The following is a 24,365-nucleotide window of genomic DNA, read 5'->3' on the forward strand; positions in this document are numbered from 1 at the left end:
CCAGGAAAAGTCCAAACTCTGCGTGGTAGCCCAGGAGGTCCTGCCTGATCTGACACACACCACCAGCTCCAGGTGGACCAACTGAATGAGTCGCCAGTCCCCAGTGTCTCCAGGTCTCACACTCTGCGCCAACGCCATGCTGTTCCCTGTGTCTGATTCTGTATCCCGGTTGATAACATGGCAACCCTAATTCCCTGCCTGGGAAGCTCATCCTTCCAGACTCGTGGCAAAGAGTTTCTCGGTGGCTCCTTCCCACCTCCCAACTCTGAGCCCCTGCTCAGCATGTACCCAGTGCCATAGAAACCTCCATCTTGCACCGTCATGGGTGGTCTTCTCTCCCTGGTGACCCTCTTGAGAGCAGGAGTCCCATCTTATTTATCTAGGGGCTCCCAGATGTGGCCTGGCGTAGACACATTAATATGTATTAGTGATTACTGCTGTGATGAATATATTCTTCAAGCTCCCTCTGTGGCCTGGTGCCTTGCTCTAAGCTCTTGTATTAGTTTGCTTCTAATAAATCAAGCCAAAAGGAAAGATCCAGATGCTTCAGCTTCCTCCCCAACTCCCTGTGCTCCAGTCGGAAGGTGGAAGGCTTGAGGATTAGCATGAGAGCAGTGGAGGGAAGGTCCTCCTCCCAAAAATGACACAGGCATTGGGGGAGATGACAGGGCTCACCATCTCTAGACAGGCTTCTGAGTATCCAAGTACACGCTCAGCCTGAAACAGTGTGGGTCTTCATTCCAAGGCCACCTTGTGGGTCTCAAGGGTCTGAGGCCCCCGCATGACCTTCCTTGAGCTCCTGTCAGTAGTCAGGACAGTGTTAGCATGAGGCAGGCTGTGTGTCCTTTTAAAGAGAGGTGGGACCCTTAGAAAGGGACAGAAAAATCTCCCAGCACAGGGTCCCTAAGAGTGCTGGGTTCTGCCTGATGGGTTGGCAAGACCCCACTTTGAGGATTTAACACTTTATCTTGAGGAAAGAGACTTACTCTCTGAGGCTAAGATCTTTGCTACCCTACAACTCCCCTGGACAATTCCAGCTCCAATCACACACCCACCCAGTGGTTGAGCTGGCTTCCAGCGCTTTCTGGAAGAAGAGAGGAGGGCCAGAGACACTACTGGGAAGTGGGGACTTAACACATCAGAGAAGAGGGACAGATGATAGGAATGCTGTGTGGCCTCAGGCAAGTGACTTTATCTTTCTGAGTCTCAGTTTTCTCATCTTGAAAATGGGTATAAGTTATACAAGCTTCTGAGATTCTACGTAGGAAGAATCTAGCAAGGGGTCTGACCTCCCACTCTATTCCACCCATGAGGGTCATTATGATGATATCTGGGGCAAAGCCAACCGGCTTCTGAAGAGCAGGAAGATAGGACAGAGGGGAAGACAGAGGCCCAGAGTGAACTGCCTTGGCCTAGGCAGTTAGGGAACTTGAGACCATAGTCCCAATCCCCTCCAATGCCCACTAGACAGGCTCCACTTTAGACCCTCTGGGCTACAGGAGTGTAAACCTGACTCTGGTGACGATAATGTTCTGAGTGTCAGGCAGCTCCTGGTCCTCCACGCAGAGGTGCAGCTCAGTGGCTCGGATAATTCAGAGGCTGTCACTCATCCATGAGACCCTCTTATCAGGTGTGGCCAATCCCCTTGAACTGTCTCCTGCCCCTGATTCACTGCAAGCTCTATTTGGTTATGGGGAATGTGAAACTTCCTGGTCCCTGTGCCCTTGGGCTTCCTTGGTGGCTGAGAAAGTAAAGAATCTGCCTGCAATGCAGGAGACCTGGGTTAGATCCTTGGGTCAGGAAGACCTCCTGGAGAAGGGAATGGCTACTCATTTCAATAATTTTTTTATATTTATTGTTATGTATTCATTTATTGGGCTATACCAGGTCTCATCTGTGGCATGTGAACTCTTAGTTGCGGCATGTGGGATCTGGTACCCCAACCAGGGATTGAACCAGGGCCCCCTGCATTGGGAGCATGGAGTCTTAGCCACTGGACCACCAGGGAAGTCCCCACTCCAATATTCTTGCCTGGAGAATTCCATGGACAGAGGAGCCTGGCGGGCTATAGCCCGTGGGACTGCAAACAGCTGGACACAACTGAGCAACTTTCACACCTGTGCCCTTGCTGGAGGAAAGGGTGGGGTGGGGGCTCAGGGCCTGCGCCCTGGGGGCAGCTCACAGCTCCAGCACATAACAGATTTGCCAGAGCTGCCATGGTTGTCGGGGGCTCCCTCCAGTTTTCAGTGCCGACCACTTTAAACAAGCATTTCCTGACTGCACAGGTCTAAAATAGTGTGTCCCCTATCATGGCTTCAAGATCTTGAAAGGGGGCAACAGTGTTCAAAGCAGACAAAACAGATCAAGAGACCGTGAGTTTCCTTGAGCCTTGGAGAGCAAAATAATAATAAAAGTAGTACTATCAATAAAACATCAATTACAATAATAGCAGCTCTAACTTACTGAACATTAGCTCTATGTGGGACCGTAAGCTGGGTCCTCCACCAGCATTCTCTCATTTACGCCTCAGTATGGACCCACTCCAGTGTTCTTGCCTGGAGAATCCCAGGGACGGCAGAGCCTGGTGGGCTGCTGTCTATGGGGTCACACAGAGTCGGACATGACTGAAGCAACGCAGCAGCAGCAGGGCCCTTCAGGAAGGGAGCACTGTTACACTTATTTTACGAATGAGGAAACATTTAAAATGATGAATGAACTTCCTCCGTTATCCTATTTTACAGACCAGGAAACAAAGATCCAGAGAAGGCAAGCCACGTGCCTGAAGACATACCAGCAGATAACAGACCAGAATTAAATCCCATGGTTACCTGACCTTCATGGTCTTAACCACAGCTGTTCCCTTCCCAGAAAAATCCATGCCGGTCATTCAACAAACAGCTGCTGAGCCTTTAAGAAACTCCAGGGAGCATATGGGGCTGGGGAGACTATGGTGAACATGAGAGTCTCAGGGCCTTTGCAGCTGACCAGCTCAAGTGGGGACAACAGACACCGAAAGCTCCCTCACTCACAACGGTGGTGAGGGTCGGGTAGGGAGCTATAAAGGAGACCTTACTGCCAAATTCAGACTGAAATTGAAGAAAGTGGAGAAAACCACTAGACCATTCAGGTATGACCTAAATCAAATCCCTTATGACTATACAGTGGAAGTGAGAAATAGATTTAAGGGACTAGATCTGATAGACAGAGTGCCTGATGAACTATAGACAGAGGTTTGTGGCACTGTACAGGGGACAGGAATCAAGACCATCCCCAAGAAAAAGAAATGCAAAAAAGCAAAATGGCTCTCTGAGGAGGCCTTACAAATAGCTGTGAAAAGAAGGGAAGCGAAAAGCAAAGGAGAAAAAGAAAGATATACCCATTTGAATGCAGAATTCCAAAGAACAGCAAGCAGGGACAGGAAAGCTTTCCTCAGCGATCAATGCAAAGAAATACAGGAAAACAATAGAATGGGAAAGACTAGAGATCTCTTCAAGAAAATCAGAAATACCAAGGGAACATTTCATGCAAAGATGGGCTCAATAAAGGACAGAAATGGTAGGGACCTAACAGAAGCAAAAGATATTAAGAAGACGTGGTAAGAATACACAGAAGAACTGTACAAAAAAGATCTTCATGACCCAGATAATCACGATGGTGTGACCACTCACCTAGAGCCAGACATCCTGGAATGTGAAGTCAAGTGGGCCTTAGAAAGCATCACTACGAACAAAGCTAGTGGAGGTGATGGAATTCCAGTTGAGCTATTTCAAATCCTGAAAGATAACGCTGTGAAAGTGGTGCACTCAATATGCCAGCAAATTTGGAAAACTCAGCTGTGGCCGCAGAACTGCAAAAGGTCAGTTTTCATTCCAATCCCAAAGAAAGGCAATGCCAAAGAATGCTCAAACTACTGCACAATTGCACTCATATCACACGCTAGTGAAGTGATGCTTAAAATTCTCCAAGCCAGGCTTCAGCAATACGTGAACCGCGAACCTCTAGATGTTCAAGCTGGTTTTAGAAAAGGCAGAGGAACCAGAGATCAAATTGCCAACATCCGCTGGATCATCAAAAAAGCAAGCGAGTTCCAGAAAAACATCTATTTCTGCTTTATTGACTATGCCAAAGCCTTTGACTGTGTGGATCACAGTAAACTGTGGAAAATTCTGAAAGAGATGGGACTACCAGATCACCTGACCTGCCTCTTGAGAAATCTATATGCAGGTCAGGAAGCAACAGTTAGAACTGGACATGGAATAACAGACTGGTTCCAAATAGGAAAAGGACTACGTCAAGGCTGTATATTGTCACCCTGCTTATTTAACTTATATGCAGAGTACATCATGAGAAACAATGGGCTGGAAGAAGCACAAGCTGGAATTAAGATTGCGGGGAGAAATATCAATTACCTCAGATATGCAGATGACACCACCCTTATGGCAGAAAGTGAAGAAGAACTAAAGAGCCTCTTGATGAAAGTGAAAGAGGAGAGTGAAAAAGTTAGCATAAAGCTCAACATTCAGAAAACTAAGATCATGGCATCCGGTCCCATCACTTCATGGCAAATAGATGGGGAAACAGCGGAAACAGTGTCAGACTTTATTTTGGGGGGCTCCAAAATCACTGTAGATGGTGATTGCAGCCATGAAATTAAAAGACGCTTACTCCTTGGAAGGAAAGTTATGACCAACTTAGACAGCATATTAAAAAGCGGAAACATTACTTTGCCAACAAAGGTCCATCTAGTCAAAGCTATGGTTTTTCCAGTGGTCATGTATGGATGTGAGAGTTGGACTATAAAGAAAGCTGAGTGCCGAAGAATTGATGCTTTTGAACTGTGGTGTTGGAGAAGACTCTTGAGAGTCCCTTGGACTACAAGGAGATCCAACCAGTCCATCCTAAAGGAGATCAGTCCTGGGTGTTCATTGGAGGGACTGATGTTGAAGCTGAAACTCCAATACTTTGGCCACCTGATGTGAAGAGCTGACTCATTGGAAAAGACCCTGATGCTGGGAAAGACTGAGGGCAGGAGGAGAAGGGGACAACAGAGGTTAGACAGCATCACCGACTCAATGGATATGGGCTTGGGTGGACTGCGGGAGTTGGTGATGGACAGGGAGGCCTGGCGTGCTGTGGTTCATGGGGTTGCAAACAGTCGGACAGTTGAACGACTGTGATCATTGAACGATCTATTAGTTGAACGACTGAACTGAACTGATAACACAGAGAGTCTCCCTTTTCCTAGAGATCAAGAGAGACCTCATGGCTAAACAAGATGCTTTCCAGGCTGCACAGAACTTCTGGTTCTAAAGGGCAAGACAGACACTCACTGGGCAATCACATAAATCCTTTTTATCATTTAAAATGATGGGTGCCACCAAAGGGTCAGGCACTGTTACCAGAGCCCAGCGATAAGACACATATCCCTGTTCTCTGTCCTCACCAACCTTCCAAGCTGGAAGGAGCAGCAGAAGTTACTTACCTGATGAAAAAGCCAGGTTTATGGCACGATCCTGACCTTCCCCTGCCAATTCAGACCCCCTTATACTTCTCCCGACCTTCTAGCCACAAGGAGGTGGCTGGGGCTGCTTGCATGGGCCCCACTGCAGCCTCTGCTTCCCCTCCTTCGTGTGTCTCTCAGAATTATCGATTCTGCCACTGGCATGGCCAGGATAATTTTGCTCAGCTTCAAATACCTGGTTCTCATGAATTCCTTGGCCAGAAGGTTATAAAGTTTCTCCTAAAACACGGGGGAAAGATTAAGCCTGCTTATGGTTAATACACACTGCACCATGTCCATCAAGCTGCCTGTCTGCTATTGAAAGTTCGCTATTAGATACTTATTTAAACAGCCTTCCAAGGCTTCCGAGGAAAGTGCAGCTATGCATTTTTTCCCCCTCCTGGCTGGCGAGAACGACTATAGATAAACATCAATTCGCTCCTGCAGATCACAGTCACAGTAAATAAATTTTTCAGGAAGCCTGAGATCCGCACAAAGGCTCTGCCAGGCTCCCATTTCACACAACATCAATGTTTGGCCTCCAAGAAATAAAAGCTCTAAGGTGCCCGTCACTAGGGCAAAATTATCAATTGTCAAGTCACTTTTAAGAGAGAATAAGGAGCATTTTTTAGGAGATATTTCCTCCTGTAGGGAAAAAAAAAAAAAAGTGGATGGACAGTCATTATACCCACAAACTAACCACTGGGACTTTCCCCCTGAAAGTCCATGATCCATCCCCCAAACTTCTGGCCTCTGCCCCGCTGCCCCTGGCCAGGCAGAAGTAGCCACAGCTCAGAGCAGCCCCTTCTGGCTGAGTTCAGTGACTTTGGTGACTCAGGCTTTGGGTTATTTTTACTTTTGTCAAAGTGGGTTTTTTTTTTTTTAACTACTTTTAGAAGTGGCAGACAAGGCTTGTCTATTATAAAATATTTGTTGCAAACACACACACACACACATTCACTTGCTCACCACCCCACACACAGCTCCAGTCTATGTAAAAATCTCAAGTCGCTGTGGTGTGAGGGACAGGAGATGGAAGCTGAGACACCCTCGAAACCAGGGTTTATGTAATGCTCTGGGCTTCGTACTCAGCACTGTTCTGCTGGAGTCAGGAGCTCAGAGAAGATGCCATTTCACAGATGGGGAAACCGCAGCATGGAGGAGCCTAAGGAAGGGAGATGGAACCAGAGTAGTAGGACTTGGACATACCTGCATCTGAATCCTAGCTCTGCCACCTACAGCCATGTGCCCCTGGGCAAGCAACTTCAACCTCCTGAGCCTCAGTTTCCTTCTCTGTAAAATGGGGACTGCAGCAGTCTCTGATTCACAGGATCACTGTGAAGATTAGCTTCTAAATACATACTCATTAGTTTTACTATAATGGGCTCAGACCCTTCTAAATCCAATCGCTGGCAGGAACCCAGGCTGGATATGAGAGGAGGGAGCACTGTTCTGGGAGCAGCAGCACATTAGCCCTTCTTCTCAGCTTGTCACTTCATGCCAGGAATGTCCTCTCAGCCCCAGCTTCTCTGTCCAAACAACGAGACCCTGGACTCACAAGCCTTGAGCACTAAAATCCTTATGTGATATCTTCACAAGCAGTGAAGGTGCTGATATTATCCCCAACTTACAGAGAGAAAAACTGAGGCTCAGGGAATAGCAAGTTGTCAAGGACCAAGGAAACAACCACCCCAGACCTTAGTTCAGCCCTTTTCAGAAACCTCTGCCTCTCTTCTCAACCACAGTAAAGACTTCAAGTCTCAGTTTTTTTTCGGTAGCATTTAGGAGTAACACTTGGAGTCCTTTTTCCTGCCCATGGTTGGGGGAGTCAGCCCCACACCCCCTTTCCCATCCCCAAAGAACTCCTAACAAAGCTCAGAGTGAAAAGGACGTGTGCTTGCAGCATTTTCCAAAAAGGCTGGTACTGAGTTGAATAGTGCAGCGTTCCCCATCCTCACGCACTGAGTCATGCCCAGACTATGGCCAGAACCTCTGATTATGACCTTACTGAGAAACAGGGTTTTTGCAGATGTAATTATTAATAGAAAGATGAGATCATATTGGATTAGGGTGAGCCCCAAATCCAAGGACTACTGTCCTTAAAAGAAGAGGAGAGGACACAGAGAGAGAGGCCAACTTTGTGACAAAGAGGCTGAAACGCGCGACACAGCTGCAAGCCAAGAGCACCGAGGACTGCCGGCATCAGCCGAAGCTCCCTGAGAGCCCCTGGGGGGAGTGCGGCCCTGCCGATACCTGGATTTCAGATTTCTGGCCTCTAGAACTGTGAAACAATGAATTTTTGTTGTTTTAAGCTAGTTGCTGGTAATTGGTCAAGGCAGCCTTAGGAAACTAATCCAGTGCTATTCTATGAAAATTATGCAGAACCCTGAGTGACAATCATCTGGGCTTTTGGAAAGTTCCAAGCCAGCTGGGGTGAAAAATCAAAATGGGCCCTGTCAGTTGGACAACCGAGATGAGGTGGCCCAGGCCTGTACCCCTTGATGGCCCCATGGAGCTCCCCCCTGTACTGGAGGGGTTGGACTGGGAGTACAGGCCATCCAGTTACACTTGACCTTGGCCAGCAATGACCCCAGCTACGTCTCCTCCAGACCTTCGTGAAAAGGGCATGGCTGAGTCAGGAAATTTACCTTGGCAGCTTTCAGGCTGTAAATATCACTTCCTTCCCCTGAACAGCAACACCGAGGCCAACCTCCCGGAATTATTTATTGCCACTTGCCTCTTCCTGAGGCCATCCTCTGTATCAGCACTGTACCCAGTCGCCTTGCCTCTGGCTGGAGTGGGCTCAGTGACTCCTTTGGCAACAGGTGTGCAAAGAGAGGCTGGGAGTGGCTCCAATTAGCTAGGACACGGCACAGCCAGATACAGACCCCAGCTTGTTGGACTCCGTCACCTGTGCCTCTAACCCAGAAGATAAAGAAGGCAGTAAAGTGTGGAAAGGCTGTGGCACACAGCAGGAGCTCCATAAGTACTGGCGCTTGTTCTGGAACCTTCAGTTTGGCGCTGTTTCTCAGCACCTCTCCCGAGATAAGTGAGAGAAGGCCGAGAACCCCAAACCAGTCTTTTACAATTAAAAGGAAAGAAAACCAGTAGACACTATCTGTGCTAGACAGATTAGACTGTGGCATCTTTGAAAAACCACTGGACAAAATAAAGGAGTTATATCTTTAATGCCAGGTGCCTTGTCCCCCTGGGAATTTTCATGAGCTCTGAGTGGGGGTGGGAGTTTGGGGGCTTTGCTGTTCACTGCAAGGTGCTGACTCAAGGGGCTTTCCATTTGACCCTCACTGGAGCCAAGAGATGGGGAACGTGGAAATCATCCCAAGTTACAGAGGAGACCATGAGAGGTAAAGAGGCCTCCCCGACGTGGCCCAGCTGAGAACCCAAATCAGAAGTCTAGCTCACTCATGGTGCTCCCTCATTGGGCCCCTTGCCAAGTTCTGTCCCTTCCACACCAGACATTCACCAATGTTCTAAATTCAGCCACTTCTATCCAAGTCCACTCCCACAACTCTGCTCTAGTCCCCCATGACTGCCCACCAAGATGCTATAGTAGCCTCCACTTGGGGCTCGCCTCTGCCCTGCTCTGCTTCACACACCACCCAGAACTACCTTTCTCAAATGTAAGTCTATCTGCACCACTCCTCTGCTCAAAACCCTCCACGGCTCCCCATCACCTTCAAGATGAAGTCCAATTCCTCACTCACTTACGAATCTCCCTGGGATCCCTTTAGCCTCAGTTCAGTTCAGTCGTTCAGTCATGTCTAACTCTTTGTGACCCCATGGACCACAGCACACCAGGCCTCGCTGTCCATCACCAACTCCTGGAGTCTACCCAAACTCATGTCTATTGAGTTGGTGATGGACAACCATCTCATCCTCTGTAGTCCCCTTCTCCTCCTGCCTTCAATCTTGCCGAGCATCATAGTCTTTTCAAATGAGTCAGTTCTTCACATCAGGTAGCTAAAGTATTGGAGTTTCAGCTTCAACATCAGTCCTTCCAATGAACCCTCGGGACTGATCTCCTTTAGGATGGACTGGTTGGATCTCCTCTAGCCTACTCTGTCTTAATAGAAAAAGAGATGCAGGGCCAGAGTGACTGGGTTCTGCTTGTTTAATGTTCAAGTATTACCATCCTGGTTACAGTTCCCCAAATGCACCTGCTCTAACCTCTGAGCCTTTGCACCCATTGTTCCCTCTCCCTGGAATGTCCTTCTGTCCTCTGCCTCCCACTCACCTAGGAGAGCCTAGTCATCTTTCAGCTCTCAGCTTAGGTGCTGTCTGTGGCAGAAAGGCTTCCAGCCCCTCTGGATGTCCTCTATTACAGCACACACCATCCTGCTCAGGAAACCAAGAGCTAAGCAGAACTTGAGCACAGGAGATCACATGCCCCAAGAAGCCATGTCAGGGCATATAACTCAGGAAAGGGCTTTGCTCCTTTCAACATACTCTGCTCGGAGCTCTGAACATCAGGGCAGTTAGGTAAGAGTTTCCAATCAGACCTCAGATGCTGCCAGCGATTTTTGTTTCCTGCAAAGTGTTATCAGTTTTCTTATTTAGTCTTCATTATCCCCATTTCTCAGATGAGGAAAGTGAGGCTTGGAAAAGAGAAATCACTCACCCCAGGCCACAGTCTGGAGATTTTCAGGGCAAGGACTCCATCTCAGCGCTGTGCACCTCACTGCAGAACCTGTGCCACATCGCCCTGAAAACAGCAGCTGAGCAAGACAAGTCAAAGGAACTATAATCACCACCACAGGATGCTAGAGGTGGAAAGGACCACACCTCCACCTGGAACAACCCCAGTTCCTTTTCCATCCTGTGCCTCAGTCTCCTCACCTGTAAAATGGGTATAATGAAACCAACACTCCAATGTCCTCGCATAAGCCAAAGGAGTGGGGACGGGAGGGGGTCGTGACTCCTGAGGTCAGCAGGTCACTTAGGAGCAGCCAGGTGGGAAGCCTAGGCTTACTCCCAGCCACCTCTCCCCTACCGAGTTGTCAGTCACTTTAGCAGTCACCTGCGGTGCCCACCTAAGGGGTCAGACATCAGGTGACTCTGCATGAGGGAAGCGAGCTTCCTGGCTCTGCCAGCATCCAAACAGCAGAGACTCAGGGATGTGTGTCTAGAGGAAAAAACTCAGGGTTTGGGGCCAGACACCCCCAGGTTTTGTGTCTCACCTCCACCACCTGCCAGCTGTGAGTCTTCAGACAAGTCCCCTAACCTCTCTGAGCTTGTTTTCCTCCCCATAAAATGGTGACGTCACATCCGTCTACTTCATGAAGCTGCTTGTGTAAACCTGAGTTAATGTATCACAGAATCAGGGTTCAGCCCATTGTATCTCTCATGATTAATGAAGGGCTTTCAGTCCCTCATTTTTTAACACTGAACTTCTTATTGTGAGATAATTGTAGATTAATGCAGCTATAACAAAGAATGCAGAGAGATCTCCCATACCTTTCATCCACTTTTCCCCTTGGTAATAACTCACAAAGTAACAATACAAAATCCCGACCAAGACACTGACACTGATACAGTCAACATACACAACACTTCTATCACCAGAAGGGGCCCTCACACTCACTGCCCTTTTATCATCACACGTACTTCCCTCCCTGTTTCCATCCCTAGTCTGTTATCCAGTTCTGTCTTCTCAAGAATGCTATATAAATGGAATCATCTAGTATGTCATCTTTTTTGAGACTGGCTTTTTTTACTCAGCATAATTCCTTCAAGATTTATCCAAGTTGTTAGTGTACCGTGTCTGGTGTATTTTATTGCTGAGTAGGGTTCCATGGTATGGATCCACCATAGTTTGCTCAACCGCTGACCAGCTGAAGAACATCTGGGTTACTTTCACTTTGGGGCTATTATGAATACTGCCACTGTGAACATTTATGTACAGGTTTTTGTGTGAACTTAAGTTTCCATTTCTCTGGGATATGGCCTTTCCCAGAGGAAATATTAAATATTTTTAAACCCCTACAGACATATAATTTCATTGATTCAACCAATATTTTATTGAGCACCTACTATGTGTAGGAGCTGTTCTAGGTGCTGAGGACAGAGCAGCAAAAGAGGCTGACAAAGGCTCCTACCCTCTCAGGTAACTCGTGTCCGGCTCTTTGCGACCCCACGGACAGTAGCCTACCAGGCTCCGCCGTCCGTGGGATTTTCCAGGTAAGAATACTGGAGTGGGCTGCCATTTCCTTCTCCAGGGGATCTTCCCAACCCAGGGATCGAATCCGGGTCTCCTGCATTGCAGACAGACGCTTTACCGTCTGAGCCACCAGGGAAGCCTCTCAGGTAACACAGAACTGAATAATTGTGCAGACAACTTGGAGTGAAGTCCACTCTACAGCAATACATACAGAAATGGATAGAATTCTCTGATTAATGATAAAATTAGCACATGCTCCCATGAGTTAGGTCAGGTGTCAAACACTTGAGTGCATTTTCTCAAGGAAAATGCATTATTTTCTGGTTAAACCTGCACTGCCTGAAGATGAAGCGACAAGCCAAGGAGCAAGAACACCCTGTGGCAACTCTTCATTCAGGGCGTTTTCTTCAGAAAGCTCCCTGTCATACTGAAATGAGCCTACGATGTTCCCATTTCAAATGGCCTTCGGAAGCACCGACACCATCGCCTGACAGCTTGAATTAACAGTGAGCAGCATTTCCTGAGAATATTTACTGCACACACATTATCACTTTTAATCCTCACAAACCATAAACTACTCCTGGAGATAATGGCGCTACTAGCCCATTTTACAGAAGAAGAAACTGAGGTTACCAGAGCTAAGGAACTTGCCAAAGGGCCTACAAACCGCTGAGCAGGGCAGAGGAAAGTGATTTGATGGCCTAAAAAAGGAGCATTCTTCCTCTCTTGGTCCTGCACCCACTTCTGTGATGTTAACTGTCCTCCTCTCCTGGGCACCACATACCTCATTAAAGGCCCTGGGCAGTGATTGTTTCCAATATAAATTGAACAGTTCCTTACTAACTCTGAAAGACCTAAATGCTGATCACCTCAATCGATACGTTCTAAGCTCTCATCGTTATAAAAAGAAATAATCAGGTCAGCTGAACTCATTCCCTGTGATCACAGTGTTTCCGTCCTCAACGCACCTTTGGCCACCCGATTCCAGACGCCAGTGGACTCAGCATTTCCTCTGTCATGAGATAAACTCCATCTTAAGTCCTGAACTCCTGACATCCATTGCTCTTGTGACAATAAAAATGCCAGCCATGATATAGTAGGAATATTTAACCTCCAATGTCACCAATATCTTCAGCAGTTGCAGAAAGGTTGTTTTTGTCACCGGCAAGGGGATTGGAAACCAGGGGACGATTACTGTGCCTATTGTCAGAGAGGCCCCAACATGCTGCTGTGCTGCTTCCGGGTTAAGGAAAAGGAACCCAGGAATTATGCTGCTGGAATAAGGCTGGGCACAAGCTAGGAACCTCTGGCTTCTCCATCTGTGCTTCTGTTCCTCAATTTCTGATCTCATGTGGTTAAGACATCTCCCAAACCAATGCCTGCACAGAAAAGGATTTCTATCAACATTCCCACGCTTGACGGCAAGGAACTGAGCATCTATTTTGTGCAGGCCCTTGTTCGGAGGTGGGGAGACAGAGGGGAGCAACACCACCTCTCAGACCTTACCCTTCGGTGGGGGTAGATAGACCCCAACACAATAAACAACCGATAAATGATTACAAATTGTGACAAACGCTGGGAAGAGAACCAAAGGGTGCTGATAGAGGAATAAAGGAGGAAAACATGCTTTAGCAAAAATGGTCAGAGAAAGCTTCTCTGTGGGGACAAAGACGCCGAAGGAACCAGCCAGGGGAAGAGCATCCTGGGTAGAAGGAATGGCAGGTGCACAGATTCTGGGGCACAAACAAGCCTAGAGGATTTCAGAAACTAGAAGCATTCAGGGAAGTCTCTAGCTTTATCTTCTCTCATGCTCCTCTTCTCGCTCCCTCAGTCCCATCCTTACTCTCTTCCAAGATGTTCCTCAAACCTTTCTAACATATTTCCCCTTCAGGGAATGCCCAGAACCCCCTCCCACAGCCTTCTGCATGACCTGCTCCAGATGTGTGCTGGTAAATGCTTAACAACCAGATCTCTGGAAAGCAAGCTCAAACTGGTTGCATTTGCCCATTTCCATGGAGTAAATACTCTGACGCTGGCTGACATCAAGCTACCAACCACATATCACTGAACAAGGAGCTGGGAGCAGATGGGTATAACTGGCTCTTTCGTGAGACTGCACAAGCCAACTCCAGCACACCACTGGCCTGCTCCCTCACTTCATTCAGGCCTTTAAATATCACCTCTTGAGAGAAAACTGTCTTCATTGCCCCCATCAAAAGCAGCACCCCCCAGCATCCCCATCCTCTGCCCTGGTTTACTTTCCTTCCCCTCCTCTCACACCTGGTATTCGTGTGTTTCTCCAGCACCAGTCTCCCCTGACTAGTGGGGAAGCTCCATGAAGTAAGGACTCACTCATCCAAACAATGCCCGGCACATAGCAGATGCTCAATAAACATTAAGAGATAGAAGGATAATGAGAAGGCCCATGTGTCTGCGCTGTGGTGACATGACGAAAAGACAGGGCTAGGTCTCGTTGCCCATGGCCTGGTGACTCTGATGGAGACACTGACTTTCCCCTGGGAAGCTTCTGAGCAATTGGACAATGACACTGATTTGTGTTTTAAGATGCCCTCTTTGGATGCTGGGTAGGAAGAAGCCCAGAGTGGGTAAAAGCTGAAACCAGGAGCCTCCTGAAGATGCTTCAGTGGCAAAGAGTGAAAGAGAGGGGGAGATACCCCTCAACTGCCTTCCAGAAGAATCCTCAAGACTGGGGGTGGGGAGGCATGGGGACCCCGACGACACCTTGAGGCCTCTCCGAATCCCTTCCACCCAGCAGGAGCCTTTCCAGAAGGCGGTGGTCAGGGAACCTGGGTGACGGCAGGCCCAGCAGGCCATCTGCCAACCCACCCACCACGTGGGTCCTCATTATACAGTGCAGTCACCGCTGCCAAGCCTTTGGAGCCACTCTCATACTGTTTGCTTTTAAAATAGAAGTTTCCTGTGAAACTGCAAATAATTCATTGCTGAGAGTCCTTAAAACGTTCACAGGTATTTAAAATGCTATATAATCAAGTTCGCAAAAATATAAAGTGTAAGCGTTAAAATACTTTAATGTTCTAATTAAAACCGACCACTTATGCCCTGGCACCGATTCCTGTTTACTATTTCCGTAATAGCCGGTGGCCTGCTCTGGAAAAAAAGAATTTTTTTTTTTAATTGGCCTTAAAAAAAAAGAAAAAGTTAAGTTTGCTCTATCCAGTGATGCACTGAAGAAACTAAACTTACACTCACAAAATATCCACAGGTTGCCAACTGCTAAGGTACTCGGGCTGGGGAGGACATCTGTGGGCCTCCCTGCCTGCTCCCCTGGAAAAAGGGACTGGGCAGGAATAGGAGAAAAGGGAGCAGACAACCTTTACATCAGGGCTGTGAGAATGGCCACTACCCCAGACACTACCAACCACCCCACCTCATCAATTGGGTCCTCACTACTCAAGGCCTGGAGGGAAGCTCTAGGAGGTGAGTCAAGGATCTATCTGCTCCATAAACCCCAACCTCTGTCAAGCAGTCATGATGCCTCTGCTGTTCCCTCACCCTTCCCCTTGCAAAGGTCTACTCAACTTTCCATTCCTGGCTCAAACGTCACCTCCTCAAAGAAGCCTTCCCTGATTATCCTCACTCCAGTATTCAATGACATTGCCCTGTTGTCTGGTCTGCTCTCCCTGTTCTTCTGTGCCAAAGGGTGGCCCGTCACCCTGTCCCCATCAAAGTCATCTTGAATGAATATGTTCTCTGGACCAAATGTGGGCTGCCCTGTTGACAGCAGCTTGAGTGGTCACTGGGCCCCAGCCTCAAACTTGGCTCCCAACACATGAATTCCCTTTCTGGCAGAGAGTGCCATCTGTAATCATATATTATCTATTTGCTTGTTCAGCGACCCCTCCTCCTCTGCGCTATAATTTATAGGTGCCCAGGACCCACCTTTGCACACATAGTAGGTGCTCATTAAATAACAGAGAAAATGGTTTCTTAGGTTCACGAATCTCAGTCTTTTTTAGAAGAAATGCCCATTTGGCTTATTTATTAACTCATTCATTCATTCAACAACATCCTCCCCTTACCGAGGTCTCTCTTTGAGTTAAGCCCTGAAGATATCACAAGATGCATTGACCCTGGAGGCCCCCCAGAGTCCTTCACCCCAAAGGGTTCTGCTTCCTTTTCCATCTGCTCCAGTCCCATGGACCGGTCAGCTCCTGAGCCTTGGACACTATCCCCTAGAAGTCCAGGATCCAACATCTCTCCCCTCCATGGTCTCCTTGACCTTCCAATTCCCTGGCCTTCTGGTTCTTGTTCTCAAAGGCCTCTCACACCTGCGCCCTCCTTCCTCATTCCTGCCCTACTTCTGGGCTACATCACTAATCACCAGCATGCTGGCTGCTCTGTTCCCACCCAATCTGACACAGTGGTTCTCAACTGGGGTTGACCGTGTCCCCCAGGGGACACCTGGCAACATCTGGAGATATTACTGACTGCCACACTTAGGGTGGAGGCAGCTGGCAATTCGGTGGGCAGACGTGCCCCCACAGGAGGTGCTCAAACACCTCTGCCCACTGAAGTTTCAAATCTGGAAATGCCCCAAATGCAACCAGTTCAGGCCATCAGCCTTTTATTTGGACTGCTTCCAACCCCTTTATTTTTGCCCTACAATGTACTGTGGTTTCCACTTTCCCTCTTTTCTCTTTTCCCTTCACCTCAGCTCCATGCAGAAGCCTGAACTGCTCTGTCCACAATGTAAGCAGAAGCCAAAGATGCTACCAAGCTACCTGCTGTCCCTATACAGATGCCCCCAACCTGCCCGGGGGCAGTCCTGCTCTTGTGCAGCAGGTTGATTTCAAATGACAAGATAAAACATTCTCCAAGCTGAAAACCTAAAGACCTCCTGAAGAAAGCCAAACACAAAAATCACCTATAATCTTCACTACCCAAAGAAAATGCAGAAGAGACCTAGAACTCTTCCACTCAGGAGTGAGGGAGCTGGAACTTGTATACACACCTCCTGAGACTAAGGGCTGATCCCAAGAGTTACCCAAGACTTCTGGCCTGCCCACTCTCAGGAAGTGGTCTTAAGGTTGTGGACAGAAGCCCCCAGGGAACAAAGACACATCACCAGCAGGCGAAAGCTTGTCAGAGGACACTGCAAAGTCCCAAGAGACCGACATTAGTTCTGTTCATCTGCTTTTGCCTCTGCCTCAGGTTACAGAGAACAGCCCTTACCCCAGAATGAATTCTCATTGCATCCAATAATCCCCCCTCATTTGCATTTGGGGATCCCTGCCCCATCCCATCCCATTCCCTCCCAACTGCCGTGGACATCTGCTGTGGTTTTTTGGCAAGCCAGCATCAGAATCTTCTTCTTGTGGGTAGAGAAGTCCCTCCTTACATGAGTCTTGGTGGGAGGCCGAGTCGGTTTCTGTTGCTTGCAGTTAAAGAGTCCTGGATGGGGTTCCTCACATACTCTAGGGATGAAGCTCAAGACCCAGGTCTAAGCATGAACAAGTCTCATTCATCTGGCTGGGGAGGCTCTGCTTGTTCTGATTTACAAAAATTATATATAAAAAACAAAATAAAATTACACACTATGTGCTGCTCAGCTTCAGTTTTTAGCCACATAACCATGTGCTGAGCATGTTTCCCTGGGACAATAAGTATCATCCATCGGTCTTTCTCTTCTTAAAGAACACTTTCCATGATTTTTTTTAAAAAATGAAATCACACGAACTTTGCTTGGAACAATTTGGGACACCTCCTTGAGAAAGCTAGAGTCCAGGAGGGTATTACTCTCTGGGCAGATGACAGCCAAAGGCAAACTGGAGGATCGTGACCCCTGGTGACCCCACAACTGCAGTAGCTAATCAGGACTGATCACAGGGCTGTGGCTAGGGTTGGTTGTTGGGTCGTAGACACTAAATCCACTTCTCAAAAATTCTGCCATTACCAAGGCACCTTTATTATTCATTTAGTACTTATAACTACAACTATAATAGATCCCATTTATTGAAGAATTACTGCGTTGGGAGCTGTACCAAGAACTCAACACCCACATCACTGAATCTTCACAGCAACTCTGTGATAGTTATTATCAACAGTGTCTCCATTTTAAAGGTGAGGAAAAACTTACCCCAAGTTTGCTACCAGGCACTGTTCTAAGGGCCTCACGCTGACTCATTTCATTCATTCCTTCAACAGATATTTGTTGAGCACCTACTACAGGCCAAGTCCCATTTTAGCTGCTAGGAAGACAGCAGGAAGCAGAAGAGGCAAAAACCTCTGTACTGCCAGGGCAACCATTTTAAAAGGAAGAAACCGGTAAACAAGGCAAATAGTTCAGAGCATGTTAAGTGCTAAGGAAGAAAAAACTATATAGCATGGAAGAGAAGAATGGTGTGTGTGTGTGTATGTGAGGTGGAATTTTACTTAGGGTAGCCAGAGAAGGCCTCCCTGACAAAGGTAACTTTTGAGTGAAGACTAAAGTGAAGGAGCAAGCTATGCCAACACGTGAGAAGAGAGAAAAGAGACAAGAAGGCCAGAGACCACCATCATTTCCATTTTACAGATGAAGAAGTGAGGCCCACAGAACAGGCTGGCGAAAGGTCACACAGCAAGCAAGTGGATGTGCTAGGACTCCCATCAAGGATTTCTGTCGCTAGGTCAGATCGGTCTTTCCACTGAGATCCCTCGGTGAGCAATGACTTGTGCCTAAATTAAGATGCTTGTGAGAGCCTGCCTGTCACCTAGGAGAGATGGGAAGTGAGTCAGGCTTCCTCCTACATAGTCCCAAATCCACGTGGACACTCCCAGCCTTGAGCGCACACACAGGTGTGCATGTAGGCCCTTCTGCCTCCCCGACAATGCAAGTGCAAGAACAGTGTCGCTGAGGGATGTGCGGCGATTAAGCTAATAAATAAAGCTGCCCAATCGATGGTTCCTGGAGCAGAGCACTGGGGAATGAGAAATTGCTACTCGTGTCAGGAAAATCCAGCTTCTCAGAGACTGATCAAATCTACTATCTCAACCAACAGCAACAGGTAAGAGGGGCTGAGCAGGGAAGAGAGGCGTTGGGGCCTGAGAAGGGGCTAAAGCCACCAGGTACAGCTATGTGACTGCAGGCGAGTGACAGGCCCTCTCCGAGCCTTTCTGTAAAAGAGGGGGTGGGAACACCAGTCATTGCTCCAAATGCCACTGTAGGTCCATCCGGTGAATGTCACAGCACATCACAAATAGCTCGACAATTCTGACCAAGCACCACACGCCTGTGGCATAAACTTAAGAGGCTACGAGATGGTATAGAGGAGAACGTGAATCTCCCACTCAGCCCATGTACCCCTGCCAGGGGAAACCAACTACTGTTAGCAATGTCTTATGAGTTCTTCTGGAAAGTTCTATACCAACAATTATTCTCACTTGCTTGTATGTGCAAAGAGCAATTTGTCTGAGGTAACTGGCTTGCAAAAGGCAGTGTTCAGACTGGAAGCCCTCTCATCTATTGATTTCTCAGCCCAAGGACCCAACTTCTGTGCCACCCTGTTTCTAGCTGTTCCAGTCTGAAGGGAAGTCTGGAAGACCAGTTCACAGACCAGCAAGGTTCCACGACAGAGAATCCCTCCACTCCCCCTGGGACCAGGCCACCACCAGCTTGGGGCTACAGGTTGGGGCCCCAGCTGGCCCACGCACCATCTCCTCTTCCTTAGCCACCTGGCCACAGACCAGAACTGCTGAATCTGTCCCCTTCTCCCCACTTTGTGTCCCTAGTCCATGCCCTCACCACCACCCACTGGATGGCTACAATAGACTGCATTTCCTATAGTCCTCTAACCTCAGCTTGACCCTTTCTAAAGTAAAACTTGAACAAGCCACTGCTTTGCTCAGGACTTTTCCAGAGCTCCCCACGGCACTGCAGATAAACCCAGTCTTCCTCCCACCTAACCCAGCCCGTTTGCCTGTCCAGTCTCCTCTTGTGTCTCCCTGCCTCCTGTCACCCATTCATCCACCACTGTCCTTATCTGGGTATCCAGCACACAAGTCTACAGGCCTGAACCCTTGTTGCCCCTCCCACCTGCTGCTCTCTTCCCATTTCTGATGTCTCTTTACTCAGAGAGACTTTCCTTGATCACCATTGAAATGCAATGTTCTTGTTATTTTTCCTCAGCGTTTTCTCACAAAACTCTGCATGTTTCATAACTATATGCCTTGTTTTTCCTTCACTGCCTGCCTCCCCCTCCCCTAGACCAGAATATATACTCTTTGTGGGCAGGAATCTTGTCTGTCTCAATAACAGCTTCATCCCTAATGCCCAGTGCAGTACCTGGCACACAGGGTGGGCTAACCTGTTCGCTGAATGAATAAAATGGCCAGAAGCAACACCCTTCACAATGAACCTTCCATGCATTCAAGCTGCTTCCTGGCCCACTTTCATAGTATTGTTTTGAAAATCTCATAGAGGATAGGGCTGAAAACCTCAGCCACTCCCAGTGGTAAAACACCTCTGCCACCAGCCCGCCCCCGCCCCCCCCCCCCCGCCACCCCGGTTACTGCCAGGACTCCCTTTGTCCTCCCTTCTTCTGTGCTGTTACATTAAGCAAAATTTCTCCATTGGCAAATAAATGCTTTTCCCATCAATAACCACAGATGACTAAATCAAACCTTTAGCTGCTGTTCTTATCTCTTAAACAGATCCATGGATTTCCCAACTAATCAGAAGGTGAATCAAAGGCTGCCATTTGAGGTGGGAGATAATCCGGTCAATTCTTAAAGGAGGAGGGACCTGGGTGGGAATTTGCGTATGGCCCCCAAAAAACAAACACTCTTGTAAATAAAGCCGGCCTCCATCCTGTCTCCACAATGCAACTCTTATTGAGTGAGTCAGGTGTTTGGCTGATTAAAAATTGATCCATTTCAAAATCTAATCAACAGAATAGGATTCTTTCATACGTTATCAAGAGAGCTGCTGACATCGAAAACCAAACCTGTTATTAACCCATGAACTCCAGTGACCTGCTGCTTGCCGCTCTGCAGGACCGTAAATTATTCAGTGGTCCAAGACCAGGGCTGGCGAGCCTGATGGATTTAGACGAGGGCGCAGTCCAGTGGGTTCAGGTCGATGGCGTGGCCCCGCCGGTCCCCAGGGGCTGGGTTCCAGACACTCGGGTTTTTCGTATCATGACTGCGAATACATTAGCCCTGTCCACCTGGGCTTTGCCATGGCTGTGCCTTTGACGGAAAAGCCTGTCTCAACTTCCCAAGCAGGGCAGGCAGGCTAGCTCAGGCCTCAGGGAGCTGCAGGGCTGGGGAACGATATTATCCCTAATTCCCAAGTTAATAAATTATTTTCTTTGAACTACAGAAAAGGAAAAAATAAACAAAGACAAGGGGAGCCTGGCTACATTTTGCAAACAGTTAGGAACAGGCAATACAGTCAGTTCAAATATTTTACCTCCTCGTGCAAGGAAGAGCTCTGTTGCAATGGGACTGTTTAAAGGAGGAGATGAAAAAAGCCAGCCATTGGCTGTTTATGTGTCTAGCAGGACCCACAGGGGCCATGGACTCTCTCACCAACTTCTGGATTCTTTGACCTTGAATTAAAGCTTCATTAAGAGCCATATCTTATAAAAACAAGAGCAGAGCAAATAAAGGATTTTTTAAAAGGACACATACCCACACCAAAGTTTCCATATTGCTAAGCAAGCAGGAAATCCAGCGGCAGCAAAGGCTGTACTTGGCGTTATTTGGGGGCCCGTGTTCCACAGTTGACCTGATTAGAAAGGATTTACAAGGGAAAATGTAAGAGTCCCAGGCAGGGCTGGAAGAAGACAGCAAACTGGGAGAAGACATCTGGACCGTCTGACAAAGGAGACTGAGGCCAGTCACTTCCATGAACAAGTAGACCCCCGCAGAGCGTAGACACCATCATGGGCTCCTCGAAGCAGCTGCTGGGAGAACCAGCAAGGCTCTGTGGGCCACGCAGGCAAACAAGGTTCCAATCTCAGCTCTGTATTTCCTGCCTATGTGAGTTTGAGAAAGTGAGTCAACTTCTCACCCACCAAATGGGAATAACAAAACGGCCATGTATTTTAAATCCAGCTATGTATTTTAAGGTAACCTTTATAAGGAAGTGAAAGTCACTCAGTCGTGTCCGACTCTTAGCAACCCCATGGACTATACAGACCATGGAATTCTCCAGGCCAGAATACTGGAGCGGGTAGCCTTTCCCTTCTCCAGTGGATCTTCCCGACCCCTTCAAACCGGGGTCTCCTGCATTGCAGGCAAATTCTTTACCAACTGACCTATCAAGGAAGCCCTTTATAAGGAAGGCACATGGGAATTTCTCAAATGCTCAACAAATGGAATCTGTTGTTTTTGTTGTTAATATTATTGCTATTATTACGCCGGGTGTCAGTAGTGAATCAGCACCCTCCTCAACTGTACTGCTGCTGCTACTGCTAAGTCGCTTCAGCCGTGTCTGACTCTGTGCGACCCCATAGACGGCAGCCCACCAGGCTCCGCCATCCCTGGGATTCTCCAGGCAAGAACACTGGAGTGGGTTGCCATTTCCTTCTCCAATGCATGAAAGTAAAAAGTGAAAGTGAAGTCACTCAGTCGTGTCCGACTCTTCGTGACCCCATGGACTGCAGCCTACCAGGCTCCTCCGTCCATGGGATTTTCCAGGCAAGAGTAATGGAGTGGGTTGCCATTGCCTTCTCCCTCAACTGTACTGCTGCTGCTGCTGCTGCTGCTAAGTCACTTCAGTCGTGTCCAACTCTGTGTGACCCCATAGACGGCAGCCCACCAGGCTCCCCCATCCCTGGGATTCTCCAGGCAAGAACACTGGAGTGGGTTGCCATGAAAGTGAAAAGTGAAAGTGAAGTTGCTCAGTCGTGTCCGACCCTCAGCAACCCCATGGATTGCAGCCTACCAGGCTCCTCCGTCCATGGGATTTTCCAGGCAGGAGTACTGGAGTGGGGTGCCATTGCCTTCTCCGTCAACTGCACTATCCCAGCCCAAATGCTGGACTTTCATATAATGAGCTAATGTAACCTTCCTCTCCAGCACATCAGGCTTAGTGGGAAGCCCAGAAAGTACCTATAAAATGTGTTTAAGCTTGAAGGCCCAGGTCCTGGGTTAAACTTCAAGCCCTGCAACTTGCTGGCTTTCTAACTTTGGGAAAGTGAATTCATCTCTCTAAACTTCAGCTTTCAAAACTTTAAAAAGGTAAGATGTCAGTAATACAGATCTCTTGGAATTCACTTATTAGCGCAGTTCCTGGCAACAGTAAGCCCCGATTAATGCTGATTATCATCATCAGCATTATTCAGACTCAGTTTCCCACTTAATCAAGAGATTATTTTGTTCAGTTACTAGTGAGAATTGAACCTGGCAGGGGCCTCTTGCTGAGTGGTCCTGGGCGAGTCACTCCACCGCTCTGATTCCTGGGTTCCTCACTAGTAAGGGTAAAAAATGACAATATAAATTCCAAAAGACAAGGCCCCCATCTGACTTCATAACAATACTATTCCCTGAGCCTTTAGAACAATGCGCAGACTATAACAAGCACTTAGAAAAAGGAAGAAAAATGAAGCACTAGTTAAACGTATTTGCTTGATGAGTTCTTTTCCAGAAAACATGTGTCCAGCACCAGCTGTCAGCACCAAATGGACATACAAGGAAGGTGAACATCTCCCTCTCCAGAACCAAACTCAAACTCTGAAGACCCCCTTGTTGCTAGCGTAAGCCCCCAGCCTACCCCCGCCTAAGCAGCCTGGACACTTTGGCTCTGTTCCAGAGAGCTCCAGGAGGCCAGAGAGAAGCCGTCTCCCCAGCCAACAAACTCTTACAGACCACCAGGAATCCTCTCTTAAATAATAATATATTTATAAATCTGAGACCCCTTCTGACCTCTTCTCAAAGCAAAAGCATCCTCTGAAGGCCCCAGGATGTGATCATATTGATCTTGTCTGAGCTGTAATTTTCGTGGCTTTGAGTTGAGCAGACAGGGTCGGCCTGCCCAGATGGCTGCGGCCTGGTGGCTCTCGAGTGCCCAACAGCAGCTGGGATGAAAAAGAAATCAGAGCTGTCCTCCAAAGTTGGGGAGAGCAGCTGCTGCACGCCAGGCTGAGGGCAGGGTCAGGAGCTGGTGGCAGACATCTCCTCCTGCCCTCAGACCTGGCCTGGCATCCTCTGAAGGCCCGTGGGGATGGAATGAATGGACCATGAGTCCCTGAGGCTCTGGTCTGGCGGGGCCATGGTGAGGGGTGCAGTTCTGAATCCAGGCCCTGCCCCTTGGCCAGGTCGGACCTTACCTGGACAGATGGTGGAGTCTCAGGAGGCCTGAGGTCTGAGCCCAAGGGGCACTGGTGCCCCCAACAGCGACAGTCAGAATCTAGCAGACACTTGGAGCTGAGACAGGTTTTCAGGCCAGCCAGGCCCGCCCTGCTGCCGGGGCTGCCGTCTACTGTTTACCCGCTGCCTGTTTTCCTCATGACAGGGCTTCCAAGAAGTGCAGACAGAAATCAATGCAGCTGGTCCTGGTGCCCAATCCCCCCACCTTTCTCTCCCGCTGCCAAAGTTCAGCTGGGCTTCCTGTAAAGCTGGGGCAGGCTCTGAGCTGGGCAGCCGGAAGTGGAGACGCCCCCTCAATCCCCTGCCTAGGCTGGAGGCCTCAGGCAGGGGTGTCCCAGGAAAGGTCAGTCAAGG

At 48.3% G+C, this 24,365-nt stretch overlaps 1 protein-coding gene across 3 annotated transcripts in view; it reads right to left on the reverse strand.

The window, feature by feature from the left end:
• The window catches only part of CUX2 (cut like homeobox 2), a 277,595-nt gene that overhangs the window by 212,381 nt on the left and 40,849 nt on the right, over window positions 1–24,365 (reverse strand). The window contains exon 1 of one of the 3 annotated variants that reach the window (XM_027566785.1): window positions 23,972–24,162. The exons of the other annotated variants lie outside the window; for them this stretch is intronic. The gene's annotated coding sequence lies outside the window, so the exon portion shown is untranslated. Of the gene's footprint in view, window positions 1–23,971; window positions 24,163–24,365 lie in introns of those variants that run through there. 3 annotated transcript variants of the gene reach the window in all.

The sequence above is a fragment of the Bos indicus x Bos taurus genome, chromosome 17, assembly GCF_003369695.1.
Source record: "Bos indicus x Bos taurus breed Angus x Brahman F1 hybrid chromosome 17, Bos_hybrid_MaternalHap_v2.0, whole genome shotgun sequence".
Lineage (NCBI taxonomy): Eukaryota > Metazoa > Chordata > Mammalia > Artiodactyla > Bovidae > Bos > Bos indicus x Bos taurus.